Genomic DNA, 11,234 nt, shown 5'->3' on the forward strand with positions numbered 1-11,234 from the left:
GTTTTGTCTGAAGAATTTCCTTCTTTGGCCTTCATGAAGTATTGTTACTTTGGGAGGAATCCAAGATAGCACTGTCCTACGTACTTCGTCCTCGATGTACGAAGAGCGATACAAACGTAGACTAATACTTGCAGCATCTACCTCCCCAGTGGATATAGCACAGACCTTATGGACTTTGCACTAGATGATAATCTTCTGAAGGATACTCGTTGCAATGGTTCATGTGTGCAGTTCTCTTTCTCTGATAACAATATTGTATGGTCTGAGTCTACTGAGTGAGTGGTAAACATAGTAGCTAACTCTGTCGTTCTCGATGATCATTCCTTAGGGAGCCTTTGGATCCAGGTTGCAACAGGGATCTGGGTGGAATCTGATGCAACCTCTTGGGTAAAAACACCTATAAGGTACCAAAGGCATGTCAGCATTGGAGAACCATTGACGTAGAAGGATGTTAGCGAGGCTTGGGAGGACAACACAAGTTGCAAGTAATCACAAAACTAGGGACTAGTTCACTACCAAGTAGGTTGAGTACAATTTGCCTTCGTGGTGCAGTTGCACAGCAAGTTGGGTTGACTTGCATCGTAGCAAAACCAGCTTTCTTACTACATTTGTCGTCGAGGCTTCTATTCTAAGGCCAATCAATATCTCAAAAACCATAATCCAAGAAAATATATGGTTAGACACCTTTCCAATTGCTTTCGAATTGCAAGGGCACAATTTTGACTTCTAGAACACCTTGACTGCTCACGCATTGCTGATCTAAGAGGGCAAAGGCAAGGCACATAGGGGTGCAATTAGTCTTCTCAAGGGTATGGAGGGTTGTCTAATCAGCAATACACCTACAAGTTGTAATTTCTTGGCAGGAATGACAAACACAACTGTCTAATGCAAATGATGATCGCAGTCACAACGGAATTGCAGATTCTGTACCCTTTTGTTTTCTATTCATATCTCACAAACTACTGCTTCAATATGCACAAATTTTGGTGGGCATGTAGATCCATGGGTCTTCTAACTACTCACCAAAATTCAACTCAAACAGACACCGTTTGACCATCCAAATAATTCCTCTACCAAAACTGCTCTGTTCTGAATGGCAGCAAACTGAGCCTGACAAGATATCTCTCAAATCCAATGTTTTACTCAACCAATACTCCAACAAACTTGAGGCATCGACCTATCCTAAGTGAGGAATGAGGTCACCAAGTTTGGGGTCAATCCAACTTCGTTTGAGTCACTAATCGCCGGCTTGAAGATAACCGGTTTAGTGCCACAAAATCTAGACAGATTTCGTGTTCTCCCTTTTCTTTGCTTCACACGTTGAGGTGTGTGTTTTGCACTCTCTACTTTTCTCATAGTAGCAGCAGCCTTTCCCTAGCTAAGGATGGAGGCTAGAGTTTTCCTTACATGCTTCTCTGGTAACACTTCAACCATCGTTCTAGACACCAACTTGACTATGCACAAGCATTGGACTTGTGGGCTGTTTTCGCAGGGCACAAAACATTATTCCACATGTAGGGCATTTCTATATTGACAAGGAACCATTCCTATATATCCTTTGGCACTTCATCCAATAGAGTCCGGACACATGTGTTAGTGGCACCTTGGGGCACAAAGATGCTGACTAAAAACTAGGGACGTGCTTTCGCTAGCTCCTACCTAGCCGACACAACGTCTTGTACTATATACGTGATTGTCCAAGATGGAATTGACTTGATAGCACATTTGGAGAAGAAGTAGCACTTGCATCGTAGGGCCAGGTTTGCTGTTTCCTTGATCAACATTGTCCTGTGAGATCTAGTCTTCATAGTTACCAAATAGTTGTTACCTAACTGAAGACTAACTTTTCTACTGGTAACAAATCAGTTGTCCCTCAACTCTAAAAAGGTTCCAAATCTTTACTCTTGACAATAAAAATTTGTGGTCGAAGCCTACAGATGGTCGCCATTGAAGTCAGCAGAAAGGGGTCACACCAAAAAAAAAAGTCGGTTCGTCTACGTGATCCTTATGCACCTAAAGATTGAGAACTTGGACAGGAACTCATATATATCAGGTGACCTATTACAGCACATAATCTCCTGGTCCATTTATCATCCGACTGATAACTTGTTCAACCTTAAGTGTGGTGCACCTTTCTGATCCAATGAAAATGACATAAGTTGCTCACTAGATGATCGACGTCATTATAGGGATCGTCAAGTAGAGTCACTTGTCTACCACCTCTTGCAGTCTGATTATGTTCCTGTTAGTGACCTGTTCTTCAAAGGTTAACCATTAGACAACTTCACAAGGGAGTCCTATTGCATCTAGTTCGACATATATATCTCTTGACATGATAAGGAGAGATAACCAAGGAAGAGCTCAAGTGAGAATAATATATCGGTGCAGTTCTGCAATGGATCATGACTAGAAACCTCAATACCAGCGCGTGCCGAGCAGCACAGCCTTGTGTGTGCACCCACAGGAGGCTCTCGGTTTCGTCGCGGCACCATAGATCACTAATCGTGGCACCATTACTGAACATATAACCTACAAGAAATCTCACATGGCACAAATTGGGTTGCATAGGAGCAAGCACTATGCGAAGGAGGGATAGCAAACAAAGGTTGTCACAAGGTTAGGAGTCAACAAGCAGGGGATCTGAAGATTAAAACACAACGTAAGAGAGCATAGCTTAATTGCCAAAGACAACTGAGCAGGGGACTTCTTACCAAATTTCCATATACGTCTTGTGTCCACCAAGTGATTACCAAAACTTGGACGTGGTTCTAGGATAGCGCTCTTCAACACTTGTATGCTTACCGAGGACAAAAGGGGTGATAACTATGGCACTAATTAGATAACAAGCATACATACCCACCACTTGGCTAAACTAGAGGACATTATAGGTTAAGCATGTAACCACAATTATTTCTAGCAAGGCTAAGCACACACTTTTCTCAAGCACTTCCTATTCAAGCAACATGGAACGAGGCATTCATGTTTAACTCCACACAAGGAAGATAGTGCAATACATCGATCACAAGTTACTTAGAACAAAGGAAGGAAAGCATATTTATGCACAAGCACAATCATGATGCATGCTCGTCCTATTCGTCCTCACGAAATTGCCAGCCTAAGGTGGCAATCACGTTCTATGTCGGTGGCACAACACGTACTCTCTCGATATATAGCTAGTCGTCAGCTACATTCAATCTACGCATTCGTGGTTAGCGTACCTGCAGGCAAATTCATTGCAGCCCATCCCCACAAGAGATAAATAAGCGCACAATGAAAACAGTAAACTAAGATACTCTCCATATATACATCCCCAGATGTATATACTTCGATATCCATAGCTACCCGACAGATATACCCACAATTAAGTACCTTCATATATACATGTGTGTAACATGTAATATTCCAGTAACCACAGCTAACTCTCCCCTAGACCGACAGTTGGACGGTCATACTCTCACAACTCACACTTACCTGGGCGTAGAGGCAATTGATCCATACATTACCATTCAAACGAATGGCATCCATACAATAGCACGCCGTATGGACGACGAAAGTAAAATTTTCAATAAAGTACATCCCCCAAAGTTAGTACTTAGATAGCCACCTAATAGTCCTTAACTGGGCATAAAGGAAGATGTCGCTAGCATAGTTTTGCGAATAAGTTTTGACAAATTTGCTTGTAGCTGAAGTTTTAGTTAAAATAGACCTTTTAAAACCAAAACTTAGCTTTTAAAACTATGTACCTGACAGTATTATGCTTAATCTCGCTCTGATACCAGCTGTGACAGAACCGCCCAATTTATACAAGATCAAGTACGGTTGTCCCCGCTAACACGTTGACACACCCATACTTTCACTCATATAAACCCGGTAGTCCGCCGAGTGTCCCGAAAGACCTCGGTAAATCAACATCACAACCAAGATCGCGTGATTAAGCAAATACACATCACATACATCGGGTTGCAGCGGAAATAATATTACAAAAGGGGTTAATAAATAATAGTACAAGTTTGGGTTTCAAAACCGCTTAGTGAAAACAACATAGCGTTCAAATGATTACATTAATATAAGTTCCAAATATATTGCTAGCTTAGTGACATCATCCGACAAAAGCATATAGATGAGAAGTAAGTATAGAATCACCGAGCCCACCGGTGGTTAGCCACCATCATCAACAGGTCGAGAACATCACCTGCAACAAGGTGGGATAAACCCTGAGTACTCGAATGTACTCAGCCAGACTTACCCGTCGGAAACCAAAACAAATGACACCAAGGATCATGCAAGGCTTTCTTTAGTGGGCTAGCTGACTTGTTTGCGAAAAGCATAAGCTATCATGAAGAAACCATTTTAAGTACTTTGCATCATCTTTATTATGGCCTATCCATCTAGGTAAGCACCTGTACTATAGCAATCACTTGATTAACCAATAACATCCAGTTACCAATTTAGATTTAGCATATCCCATACCATCCAGATAACCATCATTGTTCCATAATAATTACTACGATGCAGTAACTCAAGTCAAGTGCTCACTATCTAGGAGCGATGGCGATTCGAATCGATTCCTAACCAGCTGGTGATTTATTCCTTACACAAACCTCACTCACCCGCTAAAGTGAGATATTGATCACCGAGTCAACTTTCCAGGTATCTCGAGTTTGCCAGGAACCACATGTACCCGGGGGCCGACCGACTGCACTTTGGCCTTATCATCCCGCCCCCATGTCCTACCACACCTGCCCCGGCACAGTGCGTTGCGGGCAATCTACTCGGCCCGAAAAATCTCCCAGCTTCGCGGTCGGAAGGTACTTTATCCGGCCAGCTAAATGTAAGGCATGCGTTCAACATGACTCGAGGCCCAACAACGGTCGGTCCTTAATCGACACAGACGGAAACTAACATCACCCCAGAACCCTGTCTGGTTGCCTCCAACTTTTTCCGTCCGGTCTCCAATTATCCATCACACATGGTTAATTCCAGGATATCATTCTTTCCATGGCTAAATTCTTCCAGTAACCACCTATAATGTAGGTGACCGGATATCTCCGATCGCTACCGGTCTAAGCAAGGCTAAGCAGTTATTCGATCCTGACCTAACAGGGTAAAAAGGTAATAAGGTAGGCAAGGATGGTAATAAATGCATCAACGGTTTCAATCAACTCCTACAACTTAATGTAACAATATATAACTCGTATATAGAAAGAATTGCTTTTATAAAGTAGGAGACTTAGAATGCTCCGGGGCTTGCCTGGGATCCGCCACAAGTCAGTTCAGTTAGCTTGCACCATCCTGGTGACATCACAGGTCCTAACACTTGCTTAGTCCTTCCATCTTCGGGATAGATCCTCCATACACAGTCTTCGGGTTTGGCTCCAACATCATATTCTTCACATGGTTCATCTAGCGCACCTAGATGAGATGCAATATGCAAGTGTATGAATATGAAGAATAGTACCATGAGATGCATCACAAAATAGCAAGCAAGGACAAGCATAGTTTACACTCACACTTAAGTACTTTGCGATGCTTAACTTAACCATCACACAATCTATCATGCTAAGATGGCAAAGAAGACGACAACACCAAGCATGACACAAGTTTTCCCAAGATCTCATGTGCTCTAACTCAGTCATCATTCAAGGCATAAGTCACACTTAACAATATACAAGCAAACACTATAATTGGAATCTGCCAATTTCTGGACATGCAAACAGCAGCTATAAGATTTAGCTATAACTGGAGTTACACAAATCCAAATGACTTGCAAGAAGACATTATGGAAAGCTTATGAAATTTTCTACAATTCATCTTTAATCATCTTAGCATGATTCTCAACTTAACTAAGCCAAATATATTCATTTACAGAAACTGATCTACAATTGACAGAAAGCAGCCATTTCTGAAACCCAACTTTAAACAGCTATAACTCTTAAACTACTTGGCCAAATGACACAAAATTTTAATAGAAGCTAGATACATGAATTATCTACAACTTTTGTATAAACAAGTTTCACAACAAAGCACATTATCATGAAGAACTTTGCTAAGTTCCCAGATCTGTCCATAAACCACATCGGCAAGAAAATAATTATTAACTCACGTTGCAAACACATAATTGGGCAAGACCAACTTTACCAACATTTCACACATGACTAAAGAACACCAGAAAACCTAGTGTCCATGACCAAATAAATTCTTTTAATGCATTTCTTAATTTATTTTAGATAACAAGGTGACTTAATGAACATATACCAAAAGTGCACAATAACTTCTACAAAAATTACAGTGGCTCACATATCCTCTCAATAGTCTACTGTACAAATTTCACTTCATTTGGATATGTATAGCAACCTCTATGAAAAAGACAAGTTGCTAAAGCAAGAATTCATGTGAGAGCAAGATAAACCAATAACTCACTCATACTTTATCCAATACTCATGAAATTTTTACCACACATCAACTATCACATGAGTAGCATGCCACAAAAATTTCACTTCATTTGGAGCCCTAGATCTACAGTTATGAAAAATAACAAATTCAACTAGCATTACAACCTTACTGCACAAATCTATTTTTACCGCAAAATATTTAAACTAAAACATGCCATATTATAGATCCACTGCATAGACAATTTCACAAGGATTCCAAAAAGTCCTCATTTACTATTTTACGAATTTCCTATGAATTACTATGAATTTCCAAAGATTCAGCAAATTACTACAAATAGGTCCTTATCGGCACTATTCATCTGAGTCACTGACTTCTCAGTTAGAACCCTGACTTTCGTCGAATTTTTGTAGGAGGTCCCTGACGGGATTTTGAACAGGGAGGTCGTCGGGGCTCGCGGAATCCGGCCGGAGAGGCGGCAATTGATGGCGACGAGTAGTGGGGGAGCAACAGGGGGTCCTTACGCACCCGCCGGAGGCCTCGGCTCGGCCCGAGGTGGCCCACGGTGGCTTGGCCACGCGCGGGCGGCGGCTGCAGCGGCGGCGGCGATCTGAGCATGCAACACCGACGGCCAGGAGGCTCCGCGTGAGGTGGGAAAGGTGAAGGGAGCGGCGGGTGGAGTGAGCAGCAAGGCATGGCGCAGCAGAGGGGCAAGGCGGTGGTTGGGAGTTGGCAATGGCGGCCATGGCCATGGCGAGCAGCCGCGCAGCAACAGAGCGAGCAAGCGCGCAGAGGAAATGCACCAGGGAGGGCGAGAGCGAGGGAGGGAGGCAGGGAGACACCCGGGCGCTCGGTCTTGGAGCAGCAGGGCGTGAGGCGGCGCGTGGCACGGAGGTCGGACGCGCGGCGGCAATGAAACGCGCGCTCTGCTGCATGGCTGCCACGGCGCCCTTTCGTCGAACACGTGGTGAGCGTCACTGTGCCCGCCTTGGAGTCCGTTTTTGGGCCAGCTCTGCTCCGAACTGGGCTATGGGCCTTGAAGCAAAATTCTTCATCTTCTGATGCTCTACAAACTTGATTAAGGGTGCTCGGCCATTAGGCTGTTGGATTAGCAGATAATTAGTACTAAACTTGATAGTGTCAGTGATTTGACAGCGATAAGCAAACATCCAAAATTGATGGTCGAAATGAAATGCAACTGGTGCCATCTTCTTGTATGTTCTTCCCCATCATGTAAGCTCCAACTTTTACATTTGGATCAACTGAAGTTGCTTAGCAAAATTTGGAGAACGCGGAATGCCAACGTCGTTGCTTAGCGAAATTCCAGACTTAGAATATTTCTAAGTGCTGAAATCAGCAGCAAATTTGATCTTGTGACCTCGATTTGACTTGCTTCCAAGATGATCTAGCTCTTAGTCCAAAAACAAAGTTTGTTCTACATAATATGGACTACAACTTTCATTTAAGGTCCAACCTCAAAACTGGTATAGAACCTGTTGTTCTACTTTGACCAAAGTAGGATCACGATGAAGCTTAAATTATTCTTTTTGATCCATTGGAGCATTTTCTTGGCATTTGCCCAACATGAACCTTTCATGACTTTTGTTGTAGAGTTCATCTAGAGTCATTTGGGCATGGTTGCAAAATTTGGTTGACGATCGAGAATTCCCTTCACTTTATAAAATAATTCAAGCAACGACATAACTCGTCATTTCATGTGACTTCTTGATTCCAAACTTCACGAAACTTTTCCATGGATCAATATAGGGGGTTATTGATGTGAGACATACGAATATATTCCAATAACACCACCCAAGCATATATCTTGAAAAGGGGTCTATAGGCGAGCAAAGGTGCAATCTCCAAGTCTAGGTTGGGGCTTGTTTCTATAGGTTTGACCTTGACATCTTCATCATCACTTAATATACCATGTTTTAGCTCAAACCCATTGCTTAACTGGTGGCAAACACCTGGGGTGTTACACTTTACCTCATAATTGTCTAACCAGTTTACTAAGTGTTGTTGTAGAAATTTTTATTAGGCTATTCATCCCCCCTCTAGCCATTAGGACCTTACAAGTGGTATCAGAGCCGCGATCACTGTGATTTGAGGCTTAACAACCTTTGGTGTAAAAATAGCTCAAATTAACAACACCAAGAAGCCACCCCAATTTAATGATACAAATTATCCTTATTGGAAATTAAAGATAACCACACATATCAAGTCAATCAATAGAAAAGTATGGAATGTGGTAGAAACCAAAATTAAGATTGGTGATCCGGAGAATCCCACCATGGCCGAAGAAGTGCTTCTCCAAAACAATGACATTGCTCTAAGTGTCATTCATAATGCAATTGATGAGAGAACATTTGAGCAAATCAAGAATATTGAGATGGCTCATGAGGCTTGGAAAAAGTTGAAAGAATCATTTAAAGGCACTCAAGCCATGAAGGGTGCAAAGGCATACATTCTCAAAGAGAAGTTTGCAAGCTTCAAGGTGAAGGAGGATGAGAGTGTGCCGGAGATGTTCCATAGGCTTCAAGTGCTTGTCAATGATCTCAAAGCACTTGAAGAAGAGGTGAAGGACAAGGACTTCTCCCACAAGTTCTTGAGATGTTTGCCTTCAAGATTTGGGACATTGGTCACTATTCTAGTAAGAAGTGGTTTGGACACCATGACACCAAACCAAGTGTTGGGAGATATAATGACCGATGATACATATAGAGATGATGATGAGAAGGAAGAAAAGAAGGAAAAGAAAGATGAGAAGAAGGACGAGAAGAAGAAAAGCGTGGCTTTCAAGGCCACATCATCCAAGGGCAAGGCAAAGCAAGGTACATCAAGTGAAGATAATGGCTCATGGGATGATGATGATGATGATGATGATGAGAAGATGGCTCTCTTTGTCAAGAAATTTGACAAGTTCATGATGAAGAAAGGGTACCGTGCTAGAAGAAAGAAATCTTCATCCAAGAACAAGGAAGAGTCAAGAAGGTGCTTCAAATGTGGAAGCTGTAACAGAACCGACCAATTATACGAGATTAAGTAAGGAAATCTTCCGCCAAAGCAGATAATTTAGCAAACTTAAGCCCATATAACCCGGTAGTCCGTGAAACCATGAAGGATTTCAAACCAATCGACATACAAACCAAGATCGTACAAGTTTAGCAATCACCGTCACATGTTACATAAAGTTTGCAATGACAGTTGGATACATCAGAGTTTAGAACATAAAGTTATTACAACCCAAGTTCAAACCGAAATAGAGGAAGCAAATAGTTTTAAAGCCACACACACACTTTTGGTTCAGATACAGTGCCAGTAGGTAGTCATCTCCAACAAAAACATTAGATGAGAAATACGGAGTGACCATTGCCCTTGGTCCTAGTTGTCGCCCATCACCGGGTACAGGCAGTTAATGCAATAGCCATAGTACATTTGACCATCTGCAACAACAATGAGAACAACGCCCTGAGTACGAGAAGGTACTCAGCTAGACTTACCCGTCTTAAACCAAAATAAAGCGACACCAAGGATTATGCAAGGCTTTCTTTAGTGGGCTAGCTGACTCATTTGTGAAAAGCATAAGCTATCATGAAAAAACCATTTTAAGTACTTTGCATCATCTTTATTATGACCTATCCATCTAGGTAAGCACATATACTATAGCAATCACTTAATTAACCAATAACATCCAGTTACCAACTTAGATTTAGCATATCCCATACCATCCAGATAACCATCAGTGTTCCATCATAATTACTATGATGCTGTAGCTCGAGTCAAGTGCTCACTATCCAGGAGCGATGGCGATTCGAATCGATTCCTAACCAGCTGGTGATTTATTCCTCACACAAACCACACTCACCGATCAAGTGAGCTACAGATCACTAATGACACTTTCCAAGTAGCCGTGGGATAACAGTCATGGACCGCACTACCCAGAGACCGCCCGACAGCCAGGACGCACCTTGGGCTCACTCTTCGCGTCCCTATCATACCCCCTTCAGCACTAGTCTGCCAATCCGAGTTTATCCCGGCTCGAATAGTGTCACTAGCTTCGCGGTCGAAAGATACTTTATTTGGCCAGCTAAATGTGAGGCATACGTTCAACATGACAAGAGGGATGAGCAACGATCGGTCCTTAATCGACACAGACGGAAAACTAACAGCACCCTAGAACCCTGTCTGGTTGCCTCCACTTTTCCGTCCGGTCTTTAATTATTCATCACACATGGTTAATTCCAGGATATCATTCTTTCCATAGCTAAATTCTTCCAGTATCCATCTATAAATGTAGGTGACCGTAAATCACCGATCGCTACCGGTCTAAGCAAGGCTAAGCAGTTATTCGATCCTGACCTAACAGGGTAAAAGGTAATAAGGTAGGCAAGGATAGTAATAAATGCATCAACGGTTTTAATCAATTCCTACAACTTAATGCAACAATATATAAACTCATATATAGAAAGAATTGCTTTTATAAAGTAGGAGACTATCACCGATCGCTACCGGTCTAAGCAAGGCTAAGCAGTTATTCGATCCTGACCTAACAGGGTAACCAGGTAGTAAGGTAGGCAAGGATAGTAATAAATGCATCAACGGTTTCAATCAACTCCTATCACTTAATGCAACAATATATAAACTCATATATATAGACACAATTGCTTTTATAAAGTAGGAGACTTAGAATGCTTCGGGGCTTATCTTGTTCGAATGAACTAGGTTGATGATCCACGTACTCGGGCAAGTCCTCTCCTGGCTCCTCTTCCTCTGGCACCTCCTGTGCCTAGACTTCTTGTGGATCTGTCCCGATCTGCTCTTCCTGAACTACTGCTAGCAAC

The 11,234-nt window shown here is 42.3% G+C and overlaps 1 pseudogene; it reads right to left on the reverse strand.

Annotated features, from left to right (window-relative positions):
• The window catches only part of LOC136511399 (zinc finger CCCH domain-containing protein 53-like), a 16,206-nt pseudogene extending 8,881 nt beyond the window's left edge, over window positions 1–7,325 (reverse strand).
• Between the last annotated feature and the right edge of the window lie 3,909 nt (window positions 7,326–11,234).

The sequence above is a fragment of the Miscanthus floridulus genome, chromosome 16 (genome assembly GCF_019320115.1).
Source record: "Miscanthus floridulus cultivar M001 chromosome 16, ASM1932011v1, whole genome shotgun sequence".
Taxonomy (NCBI): domain Eukaryota; kingdom Viridiplantae; phylum Streptophyta; class Magnoliopsida; order Poales; family Poaceae; genus Miscanthus; species Miscanthus floridulus.